At 34.2% G+C, this 21,684-nt stretch overlaps 1 long non-coding RNA gene across 1 annotated transcript; it reads right to left on the bottom strand.

Moving 5' to 3' along the window:
* Positions 1 to 4,364: 4,364 nt before the first annotated feature.
* On the bottom strand, positions 4,365 to 17,622 carry LOC113832262. The gene is made up of 3 exons (XR_003479461.2): positions 17,582 to 17,622; positions 6,938 to 7,147; positions 4,365 to 5,390 (listed from the first exon to the last, which is right to left on the bottom strand). It is a non-coding gene; the product is annotated as an uncharacterized LOC113832262 (long non-coding RNA).
* Between the last annotated feature and the right edge of the window lie 4,062 nt (positions 17,623 to 21,684).

Below are 21,684 nucleotides of genomic sequence, written 5' to 3'. Positions count from 1 at the left end.
GATGGATAATGTAAGTGCTAAAGGAAGCAAAACAAGCCTTCAACTAACAACATCTTCCATCTGAGAAAACTGCTAAATTGTTCTAGCCATAACTGTCTTATAAACTTAGTGATTACTTTTAGAGCAAAGAGGTGTTGGATCAGTAAATAAAATCCCCCATTTACTCACCATAAGAAAATGACTACCTGTATTCCTATCAAAGAGAATCCAGTTCTTCCATTCACACAACAGATATACAATTCACAATTGGCTGTTCTTCGCAACAACACTCCACCCTGAGAAATACAGACTATATACAAAACTGTCTTTCCTGGTTCTGTGACACTTAATGAACCTTAAGTTTCCTCGAAAGACTCCCATGATCCATACTGCTACAAGGAAACCATGTTGATGTCCACAATCTAAGCTACTACTGGCTGCTATGGGCAGGATGGTATGTATTACAGTGGAATGGATGACTGCAGACATTGAAGGTTTCTGTGCCAACCTCTTCCCTTCCCCCTGCCCCTAAAATAAGAAATGGTCTATACAAGAGTCTATTGAAGAAAGTCCTTAAAAAGATATGGAAATGTAACTTCACAATTATTGGTCTCTGACGGGGTGGGTTAGTGTGGGGTTTCTTTAAGGGGCTGGCCACTGGAAGTTCATATAAGGGCAACACAAATTAACTTAGTTTTTAAATGGAAATTATAAATTTTAAACAATAGAAAAAATATATCAGTTCTATATTAAAGCATTTTATTTTACATGTATTTTTCTCTTCTAATTCTGTGAAATATATTAAGAACTTCATAAACTTTTATTCACTTTTTACTTATAACATTGTTAGGTGATTTTTACCATCTTCAATATTTATATTATAAAACTAAAAAATAAATAACTTAAGGAACTTCTCCAAAGAAACAGCTCACTTAACCTAGCTTTCAAAGAAAATGTTGTGTTGTTTTCTGTGTTTAGTTGAATATACATAATAATAGAAATTAAAAGGTTGGCATCACTATGTCCCCAAAAAACATCTAATTTTAAAAAAGAATTATGCTACAAACAGTAAAGTTTTCTTACATTTCTCTGGCCCCAGGGCTTTTAATACTTGTTAACAATATTATAGCATAAAATATCTTCAATTATGAACATACATATAAAAACCATACTCTTGACATTTAAATAACATTATCTTTCCATTCATCTTGTTCAATTTGGTTTTACAAAGAGTATATCAATCCATTTCCTCTTTCACATGGTTTCCTGTGGCAAAAGACAAGGGTATTGATGGAAATAATTCCATTTAGAACCTAGTGTTCATAGGTCTTTCTTTATATGCATCTATCTATCTCTGCATCTCTGTATTTATTCCCAGAACTTCAGGAAGAAGCTTCTCTGAAGGTAGCTGAGCAAGACAATGATCTATGCAAAAGAAAAATGTCATTGAGTCATTTTTTGTTATGTTCTTTGGTACAATAGTAGTATTTATTTTTTTGCTTTGGTTATTGGTCTTTCTGGTCTCTGGTTTTTAAGCTACTCAAGGAGGGTCCAGGTGGGTTCCAGCTCATGGAGTGTTTGGTCCTTAACTCCAGTTAGATTTGTTGATTATTCTATAAGCTTTGTTCCACTATGATACTGGTACATCTTCAGGGAATTCACCATTGTAGATCGAAGGCTTTTTTAAGTTGGTTGGCCTTTACCTTTCTCCTTTTGTAGCACCAAAGTTCTTTCTAGTATCATAAATAGAATTCAAAAGAAGTGCTGTAGCAATGTACCATCTTGACTTTCCCATGATCAATGAGTTCTATATGTTTTGTCTTCAGCAATACATCTTTACTCTGAATTCAAGGAAAGCAATCAACCAATATCCTTTGCCATATCCTAGGTTCTTTGGTGGTTTCCATTGAACTCCTTAGGGAAACAAACTGATTAGATGTAATCCATTGTCAGAAATAGACGCTTCATTTAGTGAGAAGAGATGTATAACTGGTACTCTGCCACCTTCCACCCTGTTATTTGGTGATTCCATTTATATCACATCCATATGCATAGTTTCACCTCTCCTTCCTCATATTCCCTCTCTCCCTCCCATCCTCCATTTCTCTCTCCATTTGTTCCTCCACTTCCAGCAACTCTCCATCCTTTCATTTGTTATTGTTTTATTTACCCTTTCTATAGTGATCTAATCCTCCACCATGTCCATCAATCTATACCTAATCTCTTTGGTTATATGGATTTGAGCCTGAATATCAGAGACTTCAATAATGGATACCAAGGAAACAATGTCTTTCAACACACAAAAACTCATGCAATATGAACTCACAGAGACTGTGGCAGCACACTCTGTGCTGAGAGTGAACATGAACACAAATCTATATCCCCAATACAGAAGTAATCTCCAATCAGTAACCACTAACAGATGAAAAATTACCTATCTTTAATGGAGTTTCAGTGGGTATACAAGCAACTACAGTTCAGTCCTCATGGCCAATCTAAAATCTGCTCTATAGTATTTTCGAAGTGTTTTATTTCCTTTTCTTCTTCCTTTTTTTTGGTATGTGTCACAATGTTCTATCTGGGCATTTTGTATATTTTTGTTATTAATTAACAGGTCTTTTCTTATATATTTCTGTTTCCAGTTTTGTGTTTTTATTGAATTTCTGTCTGTATTACTATGCCCATATGAGTTTCTTGTGGGTTTTCTTTGGCTCCTTTTATATGTTTATTGGCTTGTTTTGTACTAGTCATCTTTGTTTGCTTTTATGGATCATATTTTTTGTTTTTTTATATGTCATTTTTTTATAATAAAAGAGTTCAAGAAAGGATGTGGGTTTGGGAATGAAGAGAGGTGCACTGTCTGGGAGATATTGGAAGGATAATCAGACTATATCATATTTTCCTATTTGTGGAATACTTAAAAATATTCTTAGATAAACTCACAAATGTTTTCCAACAATAACTGATCTTTCAAACTAAAGGATTAACAAATAGCAAAACAGACAATCATGCTCACTCATTTGTATACACAAAGATTACAAATTATTGAATACATTAAATATAACACATGAATGATGTCAATAATTAAGAGAATAAATTTTGAAGTCAGTAAATATTTTAATGCTGATCATCTTAATTTTTTCTCATCAATTAAACTTTCTTAGTGTTTTCATTACTCTTAAGCACTTTACTAATTTGCATTCAATATATGATATATTGTGGAGATTTCATACTGCCCATAATATGGACAATATTATGAATATTGTCCATAGAAACTAGGGCACACAAAAAATGACTTGGTTCAATTTTAGTTCCTGCATAATGAACTAGGTGGTCAAGACCTCATTGACTGGAAGAAACAGTGCAGCTGAAACTCTTAAAGGAGTCATATCCACCCCTCTTTATTTTTCAAGCTTTCTCAGACCCTATGGAAATACATTGGTATGCCACTATATAGAGATATTTTTTTATTCATTTTGCCTTTGGGGGGGGTGGGTGGGCTGCCACACAGCTCCCAAATGAATCTCACATGGAGGCTTATTCTTAGTTATGAATATCCAGCCTTAGCTTAGGTTGTTTCCAGCTTTTCTTAAAATAACCTGCCTAATTTTGCCTCAGGTTTTCCAGTTCTCTTACATCTGTAAATCTTACTTTACTCTTTGGATTTAGGTGTAGCTAGATGGTTGGTTGGCTGACCCATGATATTCTCTTCTCTTTGTTTTCTCATGCATCCTCCTGTCCTCTTTTTTCCTTCTATTTATTTCTACCTGCCAACATGGCTATCCTTGCTCTTACTTTTGCTATTGAGCATTCAACTCTTCATTAGGACCATGAAGTATTTTGTACAGGAATCTCAACTTCATAAATTTAAACATATCCAGCATAAACAAAAGTTTCACACCTTAAAATAATATTTTCCAATATTTCCCCATTTTTGACTAAATGAAAAGGTTTTAGTTTTAACATAATAATACTATATACAACAAAACATTTATCAAGAATTAATTTACAATATTCTGTCCATCTGTAGTTAGCATATTCCTGAAAAATATTGCATTATCTATTCTATTTTAGTGAATCCAAAGTTGAATACCTACTTTCTTTCTATCATATCAAAGGAAAAATGCAACATTAACTATCTAGTCTTCAACTCCAACAAAGGCACCAGAAGGATATAATATTATTTAAGTAAACAAAAATGTATTAAAAACAACTTCCAAGAACTTTAGAAATGACAGAGACATCTGACTGCCTGGCCAGTCACCCAAAGTTCCTCTGCAACATTGGGGCATTCTTCTTCAGCCTACAGGCCCATAGCAGTTGGCGAACTTTGAAGGTCCCTGGTGGAGGGCCTCACTATCCCTGGGGAGGAATTGGGGGGTGGGTTGGGGGGTCTGGGGAATATGGGAGGATGGGAGGGAGAGGGAATGGGGGATGGACATGTAAATATGAGTAGTAATTAAAGAATTTAAATAAAAAATAATAAAAAATGAAGGAGGAAATTTTACTGGCCTGCCAATATTGGCATTTAGTCAGTCACTTTCCTCTATTTGCAGAATGTCTGTCAATTTCTCCTCTGAATCAGGATCCCTGAAGGACCATCCCACCTTGTTTTGGCAAAGTTCAGTAGTCATTTTTCTGTGGGCCCTGCATGTCCAGTCTGCACAACACATTCTAAAGAGTCAAAGGAAAGAATAGTTTCTTTGCCCATCTGCTGATCATGCTGCAATAAAAGCACACTCCTAAAGAGTTTCTTCAAAGCCCATAATCCCTAAAGTAAACTGGTGCTTCCAGGTGTTTCTTTATTGTCCTATATAGTTTTTAATAATAGCTTTCAAAAACTAGAATTTTACCTTACATTTTTAAATGAACTGCCTGGATACAATACTTAAACAAGAGAAGAAATACATATACAATATGTTGTAACAAAAATAACATTAAATTGTTATCAATATACAAGAAAATCATTTAAATAAGAGTAGAAACATAAATACCGTGTGTTGTAACAACTCTTACCTTAAATTTGTCTCAACATTCCAAAGTCCTTAAAACAACAGTACAGTTGTACATATAGTGTAACAAAATTAACTTTGAATTTGGATCCACCTACTAAAATCCACTCCAAGGCAAAATATCTGACATTAATAGTCATTATTTTATCCTATATTCCTATATTCCCTTAAATTAAAACAAACATTCATGACTCACAAAATAATCAAATACTACCCATATACTCCCTTTTTCTCTTGGGAATGTGGGCACAGTTTTCTCTACAGTGTGTCACACTGAATGTGGGTGAAGGCCAAGTATTATCTTTGTTGATAGATGTCACTTGTCAAAGTTCAGGCAGTATTTCTTGATCAGACCACAGATCCATATCATCCTGGAGTGAATCCACAGCCTCTTATTCCCTGTGGAAAGCAAAGTAAGATTGCTTCTCCTAACGCTTTTTTACTTCATTTTGACAGATACATTTTTTTTTTACTTTTTAAAGTTAAAGCATTCATAAAATATGTAGGTTGGTTTATTTTAATAGTGCTTTCCATTCCAGGTGTCTTAGCAGATGTCCTTTGCTTTTCAGCAATCAAAAAAATTCAAAATCAATACAATACTATATAGGATCCATAGTCGCTGTGTATTTCCCATCTTTACCTGACTTTTAAAACAAATTTTCTCTTAATGTATCTTCAACGACTTTATTGCTTTTAATCCATTTCTTTCTATGACTCCCTATACCCATTCTCTGTCTTTACTTAGCCTATGCACATTGTAAAACACACTGGAAGCTATTTAGAGGTTTTCCAGTCTGAACCTCTTTTACTATGTCTCTTTTAGCCTTTTCTGACCTGAAGAGCAAACTTTAGACTGATAAGCTACACCTAGATAGACATCACAGCAGCTGGAGATGCCTGATTCTTGGTTCTTGAGAGCGAAAGCTAAAGCTTGAGTCCTCCTTAGAGTTTCCTCTCACCAGGAACTGCATACAACCTTCCTAGACTGCTAGAGTGCCAAAGCTTGCACTATGCAGACATTTTAACTTCATTTTTGTTTCTGCATAATGAACTAGGTGCTCAAGAGCTCACTTACTGGACAGAAACAATCCAGCTGAAAGTCTTAAGGGAATAATATCCCCACCCCACCGTCTTTTTTTCAAGCTTCCTCAGACCCTATGGAAATAGGAGTGTCACATTGCTATGCTACTTTGTAGAAATTTTGTATTATTATTTGTTGCTTTTTTGCTGGCATGCCACCCAGCTCCTAAATGAATCAGACAGGGAGGCTTATTCTTATTTATGAATGTCCAGCCTTAGCTTAGGTTGTGTCTTCCCAGCTTTTCTCAACTTGAATTACCCTTTCTATCTTTTCCCTCTGGGCTTTTTTTTTATATATTTTTTTCTATATGTCTTACTCTTACTCCATGGTTTGTCATGTCACTGGATGTCTGTGTGGCTGGCCCCTGATGTCCTCCTTTCTTTGTACTCTATTTCCTCTTTTCTCATTCTACTTATACTATAATTGCCAGTCCTGCCTATCCTTGCTCCTATCTCACTATTGGCTGTTCTGTTCCTTATTAGAACCACCAGGTATTTTAGACAGGCACAGTTACACAGCTTCAATGAGTTAAATAAATACAGCATGAGCAAAAGTCACACACCTTATGACAATATTCCTTAAAATATAGTTGTTTTAAGACCTTAGAGTGCAGGCATTCTATGAAGGACAGCCATGGTACACAGTTGACCTCATCTGAATGGTACACTTTAACACCCTTTTAAGACAATGCTTTTTTCCTCTAGAGGGATCTGTCACATACAACTGATCATGCAGTCTGATATGTCACCCGGAAGATTGCTGATATATATATATATATATACATGTATATATATATATATATATATATATATATATATTGTGTAGATGATAATTCAGGCCAATTAAATTAATGAGGGACATCTACCTGTAATCTCTAGTCATTTTAAAATGTAAGATTGTTGTAAAATATCACATGCTTTCAGCTTCATTCTACATATGCAAATCTCCTCTGTTGTCACCAGGCTTGCTTGGAGGATAAGGATCATTTTGAAGAGATTTGCTAAGACTTGGATCTCGCTAACACTTCTTCTGAGTTTCCAAGGTTTATCATGGTGGTGGAAGCATTTTTCTGGACCTGCATTTGGGTTAGAAGGTGGTTAGCTTAGGTAATCTCCCAGCACATCTGAAGAACTTTTGTAGTTACTCTGTTCCATTTTTGAAGTTTTCACATAATTTGCCATCTATGCTTTTTGTTGCTACTCTAGGATTCCCTGAACACAAGCTTGAAAATGACTCAGTTATAATACGTTATTTTGCAATTGCACATTTATAACCTGAGGAAAAATTCTGTAATGCAAAAATTTAAACATCATTAAGTTGAAAAATTAAGACAGAGAATTTTGATAATATATATTGAAAATTGTAGGTTTGGGTGGAATTTGTTATTATGAGAACCTGGTCATGAAATGGCAGAGGAGAACAGTGAACTATTTGATTTGTGAATATTAACCTGAATTTTAAGTCAATTTACTAATGACAAGGAGCAAGTAGGAAGCCTCAATATTGAAAGTTTGCAAATACTTGAAGGTATATATGTTCAGAATTTTGAAACAGTAATTCCACTAAAATTAGGAGCTATTTATTTCTATTATAATTTATTCTATTTCCTCCCCTTTCCACTAATTTCCCTTGTCTGCCTGACTATCTACTTATCTATCCATCATCTCTTCTATTTCTATGTTAGAAGTCATTCAGAAAAAAAATGGAGACACCTATTGAGATAAAACACTCATTTTATGGCACTATTTAGAATCTTCTGCAGATATATATATATATATATATATATATATATGATTTCATTAAATTTTCAATATCCTGTGAAGTGAGTAGGTGGAAACTATTCCTTATTTTATGAATAAATAAAGTTAGGTAATGTGAACCTACAAAAATGTTAATAGAAGAGTGATGTTTAGATACAAAACACCTTTGTGGTAAAATATAGAAAATATCTTGCCTAGCTTTATTCTAGAAATTAACTTTAGAGTTTTTAGCTTATTAAGGGCTCTTGAAACACTAACAAATTTAAATTTTTTTCATGATGAAATATGAAATCTTGTCATAGTATGGTTTTTACATAAAATCACTGTTTAAAATATAGTTTGGACACTTTAATTTGCTCAAAGACTTTCTATATAATTCTCTTAATTATAATAAAAATGTTGGTTAATTTTCTATTTAGTGAGTTATTGTTCCCTAGTCACTCCTACACAAACCAAACATTTGTCATTTTTCATTCCTGGTATTCAAAAGAATATGAGAAAATAGCAGCTCATTGAACTACAGCAGTGCAGTAAAGCTATTGCAAGGGACACAAAAAGAGACTTTCTGAAATAATATTAGTAGCATTGCTCAGATTTGAGAAAGTGTGAAGAAAAATTTCTGGGAAGGTCTGTGCTGAATATTTGTCATGGAGTTTCTCATTTTCTTGTTTATCTCCACAGGCAACAATATTATTCATCTTTCTAAGATCTATTCAAATTATTCTACTAGTTTTCTCATCCTGGTAACTTGTTCCTGATCTATCTTTAACTTTTTATTAGTTTTATCTTTGATATTCAAGTATAAAAAGTATTTTCAAAATCAAGTTCAGGTACAGGTATTTAACAATCTTTTAGTCTTTTCCTTTACTCTTGAATCTTGATGTAATCCTGTAGAATGCATCAGGTTGTAAATTTAATACACCAGGGCAGATCTATGAATCCAAATAGCACTACACACTGGAGGATTTCTGGTTTCAATATGTACATACTGAAACATGTATGTATAAATATACATGCTCATTTAGTGCTTCCATACCACTGGGACATTGGCTTCAACAATAGAAATTTATTGTCAATCCATGAGAACAAGCAGTTGATGAGCGGGGTTTCGTTTATTCTGCATTCCTTTCCTTGTAGATGGCTGTCTTCTGATGTGATCATACTGTCATTATTTGGTCTCCATATCCTAAGCTCCTATAATATTACTTAATATGTGTAATTAAGCTTGACTCATATGACTGTAGTTGTCTTCTACTTCTTAAAGGTTTGGTCTCTAAATATAGTGATGTATGGAAATATCAGAAGACTGATAAAATTTGATGGGAAACAATCACCTCCTTACTGACTGATACCACTAGAAAAAGGTCAGGTCTGCTTTTGCTAAAATGCAAGTATTTATAATATGTATTTTTCAGTTCTTATCTTCCTGAAGGAAAGAATTCCACTCAGAAACACAAATAACTTAAGTCAAAAGAATCAACTCAAGCACTACAAGGAGAGCATGGACTTAGCTGCCCAAAAGGAGGGGAAGAGTACCACAGTGGAGTGCTTTGTGGTTCATTTTAAATTTTCATAAATATTAATGAAATGGATGGCATTTTAGTAGAGTAAGTAGATCATTTTTACTCCCCAATAATGGCACACTAATATTTACTTTTAGAATATTTCAGCTGCCCACCATCCTCTAGGCTATTGCATTTGCTATTGGTTTCATAGCAATAGACGGAAAAAAAAAAACTCCTCCCAAATTTTGATGAACTCAATGAAAATTAAGTTAAAGGGGAAAAAACAAATCAAAAACATAAGGCTTAATGAAATGATACGGGCAGATAAGAATTTGAAAATCATATTTAATAAGGACATAGAAACAATGAGAATTCAACCTGAGTGGGAAGTAGAATTTAAAAACTCAAGCCAATTAAAAAGTTAATGGGAAAGCTTTAAAAATGCAGTAGATCACATGGAAGATCATTCTTGAAGATTAAGTGGAACAATCAGCCAAATTAAGCAATATTTGTGAGTAACTCATATTGTATATAATAATAATGATTTCAGACTTTGAAAATTATTTATCATTATCTTTTAAGTTGTCAATCTATGACCATGATTATATTTTCTTCTATATATTTTTTTGTTTTTATATTAATGATTATATTTTACTTAACCATAGATTTTAAGTAAGCTTTATTATTTTATGTGAAATATAGTCTGTTGATTTCTGGACTCACAATATTTAAAATTAATTCCTCAATTTATATGTGTGAAAAGTTATAAACATATAAAATTTATGCATTTATAGTTGTATTATATATTTTGAACCTCTATTTCTATTGTTATTTGAATATAGTAAGAAACAATATTAAAAATTAGTTGTAACAAGCATAATTTGACAATATACATAAAAATGTTGATAAGAATTAAGAAAACACCTTAAAATTCACTGTTTACATGGTGTAACAATGACACAAAAGTACATATTCCTTTTCATATGCAGATGTTGCATTTGAAACTTTGGATAGTTGCTGTTAAATTTGAGTAACCATATAAATTAGCAGACAAAGGATGATCCAGGAGAGTGATTTCTTAGAAATTTAAAAGGCAAGGGAATAGAAGACAGGTTGTTTGAATGTAGAAAATGAACAATGCAAATGGACTAGTTAAAATGGTGGGGAGATGTTGAAATTAAGAGAAATCATCTTTCTACTGGAAGACCAAAACCCTTGCTAATCTAATGCAAAAAGGTCATCAATAATAAAGACTGAACAGGTTATACTTAAGAACAGGCATATATGTACAGACACAAATGTGAATGGAACAAATACTAAATCAGTAAGGGTTCATAAATTTTAAAGAAATCAAGGAGTAGTATATGATGAGAAGGTACAAAAGAAATGGAAAATTGATGTAAGTACATTATAAACTTAAAAATAAAAGATAATTTTGAAAGTATTACTTAATGCTCTTTTGTCTTTAAGTACATAAAGTTAGGTAAAACAAAAACAATATCGTCCATCATGCTTGCTTCTGTGATTAAAAACTGTTTAGATGTCCTCCACCCCATGTCGCAGGCAGAGTAGAATAAGGCAATATATTTAGAGTAAGTTTTACCATTAACACATGAAGCATTATAAGTAATACTAAACATGCACTAAAATTTCCAACTATTCAAAAAAGCAGAATAAACTAGGAATTATTAAGCTATAATACACTGTATTGCGTAAAGAAATGTATATTTTCTTTTTACTAGTCAAGCAGGAACTTGTTTATTGCTCCACAGCAAGTATCTTTTTTTTTTTTTTTTGTTTTCTTTTTTTACCAAGAAATTGTTTTTATTAATTCAAGTTGGAAACAAGCTTGCTTCATTTCTCACTTTCCCTCCCCTCCCCCCAACTCCCCACCAGCCCCACACCTCATACCCCCTTTGCTCCCCAGGGAGGGTGAGGCCCTCCATGGAGGTTCCACAAAGTCTGTCATATCATCATGGGCAGGCATAGGCCCTCCCCAATATGTCCAGGCTGAGAGAGCATCCATCCATCCATGTGGGATGGGCTCTCAAAGTCTCTTCTTACACCAGGGATAAATACTGATCCACTACCAAGGGCACCATAGAGTGCCTAGGGCCTCCTAATTGAAATCCAAAACAACCATATACAATAAAAGAATTTCTGGAAGCATCACCATCCCTGACTTCAAGCTCTGTTATAAAGCCACAGTTATGCAAACAGCTTGGTATTGGCACAAAAGTAGACAGGTTGACTAATGGAACGAATTAAAAACCCTGATATTAACCCACACACCTATGAACACCTGATTTTTGACAAAGAACCTAAATTTATAAAATGGAAAAAAAAACCATCTTCAACAAATGTTGCTGGCACAACTGGATTCATACATACAGACTATTGCATCTAGATCCATATCTACCACCATACACAAAACTTAAGTCTAAATGGATCAAAGAGTCAACATAAATCCAGCCACACTGAACCTCCTAGAAGAGAAAGTGGGAGATAACCCTTGAACAAATTGGTACAGGAGACCACTTCCTGAATGTAACACAGTTAATAAATGTGACCTCCTGAAACTCAGAATCTTCTGTAAGGCAAAAGACACACTAAGTAAGACAAAATGACAGCCCACAGAATGGGAAAAGTTCTTCAACAACCCCATATCGGACAGAGAGCTGATATCCAAAATATACAAGGAACTTAAGAAGCTAGCCAACAAAACACCAAACAATAAAATTAAAAGTTGGTGTGCAGAACTAAATAGAGAATTCTCAACAGAGGAATCTAAAATGGCTGAAAGACCCTTAAGAAATATTCCAAATCCTTAGCCATCCGGGAAATGCAACTGAAAATAACTCTGAGATACCATCTTACACTGGACAGAATGGCTAAAATCAAAAGCTCCAATGATAGCCTGTTGCTGGAGAGGATGTGGAGAAAAAGGAAAACTCCTCCATTGCTGGTGGGAGTTCAAACTTGTAAGATTACTTTGGAAATCAGTGTGGTGGTTTCTCAGGAAAATGGAAATTTGTCCCCCTCAAGATCCAGCAATTCCTCTCTTGGGCATATACCCAAAGAATGCACATTCATACAGTAAGGACATATGTTCAACTATGTCCATAGCAGCATTATTTGTAATAGCCATAACCTGGAAGCAACCTAGATGCCCCTTAACTGAAAAATAGATAGAGAAATTGTGGTACAGTTAGACAATCGAGTACTACTCAGCAGAAAAAACAAACAAACAACAACAACAAAAAATGGAATATTGAAATTCACAGGCAAATGGATGGAACTAGAAGAAACCATCCTGAGTGAAATATATAATGATAACTATCAGTTTAGTATGAATTCAAATATTTTCTCATATATCACTTTTGTAATTTAAGTGTTCAAGTTCTAATTAATTACTGTTCTTCCTTCCCATATTTCTTTTGCATTACTTAAATCTCTACTTTTTCTTTCTACTTTATCTCCATAAGCCCCAAATGTAAAATATTAAATGACCATTAGAATAGAATTGTCAGGCAGAGAGATTCTTAATGGGGAAGAGGACTGGCTACTCTTCCTAGAGGACCCTGTTTTGATTCCTAGTATTCACATGGCAGCTCACAGCGTCTGTAAAAGAAATTCCAATGGATCTGATATACTTTCTTTTGCCTAAGTTGGTACATGACATGCATGTGGCACAACTATACATGAAGCCAAAATACCCATGTGCATAAGAATAAAATAATAGCAATAAATATTTGAAAATAGCATTGCTCTTATGAATTCTAATTTTAAAAGTATATACCTGATACAGTTACACAAAACTGTATAACATATATAGTTATGTATTTCCTGAACAGGACATGATGATTTAAAGAAAGAAACCATTAGAAAGGTCAAAGAGTATTCTTTCCCACATTTGTCTATACCTTTTGTGGTGTAAGATAATTAGGTTGAGCCTGAAAATCTTGAAACAATATTACTTTTGTGTCAGGGTGACCTACTTAGTTACCTTTTTAGTATTCTTAGAGCACTACCTTATTCTGATTATTAGAATTGGATTCAGGCACACTGCACATGTAGAAACAAAGAAATCTGGAGAAAAAGCTGATAATATACTGTTAAAAAACCTGAAAATTTTAATTACTAAAGATATCATAAACAATGATGGTGGATGAATTATTATAGTTATTTTCCATTTGGGCTCATGTGATTACCTAAAATATGATGGAATAAATTGAATAATCATTCTAAATGCAAGGCAATTACTTAAATAATTGTATTTGTTTAATTCATCAAATATCTATAATGTACAAGGATAAGGTATTTTATCATCAGTGTTCCCATCAATAGTATATACAGATTCATGGATATTCTTTTGTGAACTCCAAAGTTTTTCTTGGTATATGTAGATTATTACAAGAGATTAGGTACATATGGAGAAATAAGTGGTGTATGATCCTGGCTCTAAACTGTATATTTTAACCAACAGTATGAGTCCTAGAGAATGATCATTTTTCTTTACCTAACATGCCAAAGAGATATAGAATATAATAAAGTTGTCATAACACTTTTCTAGAACCCTTTAATGTGTTTATTTAATCTTTCCAATGAAGCCCCCTTAGCAATACCTCAAGTTGTTTATTTTCATTGTCATAGAGATATTAAAATGATTCTCTATACACACTCAAACACTGAGGATGTTCAATGTACACATGGCTGAGAAATGACAAGGAAATCCTTTGTTAAAGTCAATTATATATTTGTGCAGTTCCTACTTTGTGATTCTACAAATACTGCAAGAAGTAGGAAGAGAGAAAGCATTCCAGATATGAGCTAGATTGACAACTTGTGTCTTATTTTGGTAAGTGATTGCAATCTTCTGGGTAGAATTTATAGAAATGTCTCAACTTGACTGTGTGGAACAGAATCACAGGATTATGGCCTTGTATTTGCCACACAAGTTGCCTATAAACTGATTGATTGATTTTAATTTGACCTTGGCAGCTTTTGTTACTCTCTGAGGTATTACTTTTCCTCTGTTCCAGACCTTTTCCTTGAACTCTGCTTTTAGACACTACCCTTCTTCTCAAGATTTGTCTCAGGGGCCTGAAGCAGGCTGTCAGTCATGGCCGATATGGTGTGTCAAATCAAAGCCTTTAGTCATTTTTACCAGTTCTGTCTTTTAAGAAAAGATAAGTTCTTTCTCTAAAAGAGTAGTCCATATTTTATGAACTATGACATTTGTTTAAAAAAATCCATGAAAAACAATATTTTCCCAAATGAATAATGTTAATATAAAGATGGGGATATATATTAAAAAATCTGGGGTGTGCACATGATTCATCATTATTCTTCATTTATATCAGTATTTTGTAGTGATATGATATAAAATATAACTGAAACATTGACTATATTTAAAATAATTCCCCATCCATGACCTAATGTATAATTATTAATTATACACTCTAATATGTGTTCAATTTTCTAAATTCTTCTACATTGTTTCTAATAGATACATCATATATATATATGCACATATATTATAAAATTTGGCTACTAGGTTTCATTTGACATTATAAAATCATCTCTGGTTGTTTCTTTCTGATATTTTTGTCTGATGCTTCCCCTTCTTAATTTTTTGTTTTTATTCTAGAGACAAGGTTTCTCTTTGGCTTTGTAGGCTGTACTGGAACTAGCTCTTGTAGACTAGGTTGGCCTTGAAGTGATAGAGATCTGCCTACCTCTGCCTCTGCCTCCTGAGTGCTGGGATTAAATGCAAGCACCACCACCACCTGGCTTATTTAATAATTTTAATGAATATATTTTATTTATTATTAAGCATTATCTATGAATGTTTGTACATATAATATGAATATGAAAATGTTTTATTATTGGCTATAATGTTCGAAATTTATTTCCATTTTTTAAAACAAAATATTTAAATTAAAAACAACCTTATTTTACATACCAATCCCCTGACCCACTCTCTCCTGTCCTCCCATTCCCCCCACCAACTCCCCATCCCACCACCTATACATTCCTCATCGAGGGTGAGGTCCCCTATGAGGGGGTCATCGAAGTGTGTCACATGATTTGAGGCAGGACCTAGGCCTTCCCCCATGTATCTAGGCTGCCAGAGTAATCTTCCACAGAAAATGAGCTCCCAAAGTCCATTTGTGCAATAGGGATAAATATGGGTTCCACTGCCAGAGGCCTCCTTGAGTGCTCAGGTACCTCAACTGACACCCATATTCAGGAGGCCTGGTTTGATCTTATGCTAGATCCCCAGGTGTCAGACTGGTGTCCATTAGTTCCCACTTATTCATGTCAGCTTTTTCTCTGGGTTTCCCCAGCATGGTCTTGACTCCTATGTTCATCACTCCTCCCTCTCTACAACTGCATTTCAGGAGTTCAGCCCAGTCCTTAGCTGTGAATTCTGTGTTTGTGCTTCCATCAGCTACTGGATGAGGGCTTCATGATGTCATTTAAGATAGTCATCAATCTCATTATAGGGGGAAGGAATTTAATTGCTTAGATTGTTAGCTTTGATCATCCTTGTGGATCCCTGGACATTTCCATAGTGTCAGATTTCTCATTAAGCCCATAATGGCTCCCTCTATTAAGGAATCTTTTTCCTTGCTTTCCTTCTCAGTTCTTTCCCAAACTCAACCTTCCTGAACCCTCATATTCTCCTCCCTCATCCCCATGTCCCCTCCTCTTTCTCCTACCTACCTGCCCCTCCCCCATGCTCCCAATTTACTCAGGATATCTTGTTCCTTTCCCTTTGTGTGTGGGAGGGTGTTCATCTATATCTCTCTTAGAGTCCTCCTTACTTCCTAGAGTCTCTGGGGTTTTGGATTATAGGCTGGTTATCCTTTGCTCTATATTTGATATCCACTTATGAGTTGAGTACATATCACATTTTTTCTTTCTGTGTCTGGGTTACCTTACCCAGGGTGGTTTCTTCTAGTTCCATCCATTTATTTGTTAATATTATCAATTAAGTACTCTTGTTATAGTTTGCTTTCTTTTACTGTGATAAACTGGCTCAGCAAACAGTTTTAGGAGGAAAGTGTTGATTTGGCCTTCAGATTCCCATCAAAGTACATCATTGCTGGAAAACAAGGCAGGAATCTGGAAACAGAATCTTGAGTAGAACCAGGAAGCAAGGAGCTGCTTATTATTCACTCCACAATGTTCATTGCTTACTGAACTTATCTTTTGTTTGCTTGTTTGGAACAAATTTGTTGCAGAAATTTGGATTTTCATTTAAGGGTCTTACAACATGCCCTGAATCTCTGAAGGGCTTTCATTTCTGTTCTTCATTTCTTATACATTTTTGTACTGAAAAAATTGTTTTCATACTATATGCTCCTATGATGATTGTCCCTCCCCTACCTCTTTCTAGATCTTTGTAACCCTCTAAACCACTCAGTAGCATGTGCTTTATTCCTCTCTGTTATTAGACATGACACAGGAAATCAAACAGACAAATAATAAAAATAAGAAAGCACACCCAGTATAACCAGTACCACCAGCACCTTATAACTAGCAGCAATAAAAAAAAAAAAAAAAAAAAAAAAAAAAAAAAAAAAAAAAAAAAAAAAAAAAGCTGTCATTCCCTACAGCCCTGTCTGACAGAGGATTTTTTAAAAATGTTTTATTTCTTCCCAAATGAATTCATCTTTGGTCAAGTTAAAATACATAAATAAGTGGCACAAGCCTTTAATCCCAGAACTTGGGAGGCTGAGACAGGCAGATCTCTGTGAGTTCAAGACCAGACTGGTCTTCAAGAGCAAGTTCCAGGACAGCATCCAAAGCCACAGAGTAACACTGCTTTGAAAAAAACAAAATAATAAATAAAAATAAATAAATGTATGGATAGATAGATAGATAAATAAATACAAATTCTAATCAACACAGTTACCGAACCAAACAAACTGCTATCAGACATGGTAAAGGTGATTTTAATTAATATTAGACAATGTAAAGATATAATTATTTTGAAATCATTTGGTGATAATAATCGTTTAATTTTCATTTGTTATAAAATAATTCATGCATATTTTCTCTAGCCTAGTTTTCTAGTTCATTTTTTTAACAGAATAGGAAACAGCTTCTTCAAGTCATAATATTCCTCAATTTTAAACAAAAGCAAATTCTAGGAAAGACAGTCATTTATAGTAGGAAATTAGCAATACGGAGTCAGGTAGAAATATAAGGGTATTTAATAGGGAAAAGCCTTACTTATTGAGCGAACCAGCCAGCCGGTGGTAGTCTGTACAGCAAGAAGCAAAGAGAAACCGAAAATGAAACACAGTCCCCCTACTCACTCTGACCACGCCCTCACAAGCCTGCTCACATACTCCTGTAGCCTAAGAAGGCGTGGCTACAGCTTCCCCTACAGTCATTCAGAAGCATATGTACTTAGTAAATTAAAATACTTTTAGGAATTAGGAAAATATGGTTTTCTAAATCAGTTATTCACATAAAAAGTGAACATTCACAACATACTATAGATTGAAAAACAATACATAGAACAATATATTTTCACTGTCTTATTTGGTGAGATTTCTTTTACATGTTATTTTTAATTTTTAGCATTGCATTTAAAGGTATAACTGAAAATCAAGTTCAGAGATTTTACAACAAAACAGATATATTTTTCTTGATTCATGTGTATTTATAAATAGCTAGGTAGTATTACTCGACTTGATTAACTAGCATTCCACAACATATCACACAGTAATTAGCAAGCTTGTAATGAAGAAAGATTGTAACATTGAAAAGTGAGGGAAGTTGTTGGAAACTGTGGAATATGAGAACTAAATTTTCTGTCATAAAGAACCTGAGAGCAAATGCTGAAGCTGTGAAAATTTGAATAAAACTGGTTTTTATGCTACACTTACCAAAAGTTCTATACTCATATTCTGGATTATAACAACAGTAAATTCTGCCTAAGATATTATGTACACTGTAACTTTGTTACCTTGAATATTAAAATCAATCTTTCCCTCACTCCGCCCTCCCTCTTACCTGCATCCCTTAAAGTAAGTATTTATAATGGAAGCACATTATTTGTTTCAATCAGCATAAAGGATCCTGGACCTCACTGTGGTTTTTTTCTGACATTATTTATGTAGAACCTCTGCCACATCTTCTCCCCATCCTCTCCACACTTGTACCCTTTCACATCCAATAGTCTTCTGCTCTCCTTGCAACTTTAATGTCATGTGTATCTTACTACTCTCATCAGCTCTGCTTAAAATCACTTTCTCCCCTCTTCATTCCCAAATGTAATTTCATGACACTTATAAATATTCACTCCCAATAACTACATAAGATGTAATTTTGAAACTCTGGTCTCCAAATGAGAAAGATCATGGAATAAGTTTCTAAGTTTGGGTCACCTAACTTATACCTACATCCATCCCTTTTCCTTTAAATTTACAGATTTAACATTTTCTATAAATAATTAAATGTTATTATGTATGACATCATCTTTTCCTTATTCATTTATCTGTTGATAGACATCTAAGCTGATTCCATTTGTTAATTATTATGAGCAGCAATGAACATGAATATGTAAGTGTCTCTTTGCTTGTATTTAACTTTCTTTGAATATATGCCCACATGTGTGCCACAGGGTAGTTCTAATTTTTTGATTAATTTCATAACACTGTTAATGGTAACTGTACCATTATACATGCCCACTGTACATGTGTTAGTTAGTGTTTCTATTCCTGTGAAGAGACACCATGACCACAGCATCTCTTATAAAGGATAACACACAATTCAGATGGCTTACATTAACAGAGGCTTAGTCAATTATTTTCATGGTGTTACACAGTGGCATGCAGGTAGACAAGGTGCTGGAGGAAAATCTAAGTGTCCAACATATTAACTTGGAGGCAACAGGAAGTGATTTTACTCACTGAATGTGGCTTGGGCATATATGAGACCTCAAAGCCTACCTAGACAGTGACACACTTCCTCTAACAAGATCACACCTACTCCATCGAGGTCACACATCCCAATAGTGACATTCCCTTTTGGGGCTTTTTTTCTTTCAAACCACAGCATCCACTAAGAGTGGATAAAGGATTCTCTGTTCTTCACTCACCATCCAGAAATTTTCCTCCTTTTGTTTCTTACTACTACTCTGACTGGAAAGAGATTAAATTAAATTAAATTAAATCTCATTCTAATTTATTCTTAACTTTTCTAATGGCTAACAATTTTTTAGTATAATATGATATATTTAAAAAGGAGAGCATTGGATAGATGTGTTGCCTTCCAATGCAATAACTTTGGAGCATGTTTATTGTAACATGATATTATAAAAATTTAATTCTCAATTGTGAATGTGTGTACTCTAAAATCTAATAATAGAAAGTAACATTGAATCTCAAATCACAAAAATATATCATTATAAATTGCTTTTACTCTTATAAAGTATGGCAAAAAAACTTCTCAATCTCAACCAGCAATTTATTCCCCTTTAAAACTATGGAATCTGTTCGTGTGTGTGTGTGTGTGTGTGTGTGTGTGTGTGTGTGTGTGTGTGTGTGTGTGTGTGTAAAGCTGTACTTACTCAATTGGGCAAATGTGCAAGTTAACATCAGAATTCCCTGTCAGTCTCATCTCTACTTCATCTTTCCAGAAGGATCTCTCAACTGAATCAGAAAGTTAATGTTTCAACTAGCTTGCTGGCCAGTAAAAAACACAATCTTCCTTCTCCTACCTCAAGTGTGATGTCACAAGTGTGTATACTGCATATGACTGTTTACATATGTGTTTGCCATGAACTCAAGTCCATTTGCTTCCATCCAAAGCTTTTACCCACTGAACACTGTCCCTGGCACATTAGAGAATGTTTAAGGCAATTTTATCTTTTCCTCCATCACTTTATAAAAGAAATCTATTTATTTCATTGACCATTAGGATTAGTTGTATGCATTTCATATATTTTATTTGCATGAATTCATGCAACATCATAAGCATATTTTGCTACAGTGAATAAAAGATAGAATAGAAAGTAACTATTACATCTAAGTAATTTTGTGTAAATATTCCATCCTTGTAATTATATAAAAGCTTTTGAACTAGAATCACTTCAATGTAAGCAGGAAATATTAGGCAATTGGCAGTATTTGAATGCTGCTGAACAAGAAAAAATGTGTAAACAGTAAAATGACATTTTGTATAATGTCTCAAGAATTGCCTCTCTTTTATTATGCGATTTAAATATAGATACAAGACAAGAGACATAACTCAGTTGGCACAGTTTTTGCTTCTCAGGAAAAAGGAACTGTGTTCATTCCATACAGCACAAGTTAAAATGCCAAAAATATTGTACCATGGAGGTTGACAAAGAAGAAACAGGGAAACCCTTGGGTTCTATGGCTAGCTAGTGTTTCCTATTGTTGAGCTATAGGCCAATGAGAGCTCACATCTCAAAGGAGGTAAATAGTATTCCTCACTATGGCACCCAGGTATTACATACATACATACACACACACACACACACACACACACACACACACACACACAGAGAGAGAGAGAGAGAGAGAGAGAGAGAGAGAGAGAGACAGAGAGACAGAGAGACAGAGAGACAGAGAGATTGAGAGAGAGAGAGAGAGAGAGAGAGAGAGAGAGAGAGACAGACAGACAGACAGACAGACAGACAGACAGACAGACAGACAGATCAAGTTTTCCATTATGGGAAGATCTAGTTTAAATTTTTCTATGGAGGCCAGAAGAGTTCATTGATTCTCCAAGATTTGGCCTTACAGGTATTTTTATATGTATCAGTGCTATTAGCCACTGAATCATGTCTCCAGTTCAAATATATTTAATTACCTAGTGTTTTATACAATTCAAACAAAATGGACAAATGCTTTGGTATCATCTGAAACATTGTATAAGATTTTATCAATAGCAATTAGACCTGTGTTATTGGTATGAAATTTTAAGTGATCACATATGACATGAAAAGATAATATGGGTGGAAAGATTCCATGGGCTTTTCTAAACTAAGGATTATATTATGAATTTGAAGCTAAGCCCTGTAAGCAAAAGAAAGCTACTGTTACATCAATATCACAGTTTTCTTAAAGGTGTCATATGGTTTCTGGAAAAGAAAATTCTTGCACATTCAGAAGTAGGAGATGTACAAGAATATATGATTCTGAGGCCATTGCTTGTAATTGTGGTGGCTCAATTTGGATTAGAAAACTAGAGATTGTGAACTCTGAATCAAGTTTTAAAAATACTGGTAAAAGGGTGCTAATAGGCTGGCTAGCTGTATGAAAGAAAGTAAATGAGGATGACATGAAGGTCACAAGAGA

This window comes from Cricetulus griseus, assembly GCF_003668045.3.
Source record: "Cricetulus griseus strain 17A/GY chromosome 1 unlocalized genomic scaffold, alternate assembly CriGri-PICRH-1.0 chr1_1, whole genome shotgun sequence".
Classification (NCBI taxonomy): Eukaryota; Metazoa; Chordata; class Mammalia; order Rodentia; family Cricetidae; genus Cricetulus; species Cricetulus griseus.
The sequence above is the reverse complement of the archived record's forward strand: the minus strand, read 5'-3'. Positions and strand labels throughout refer to the sequence as shown.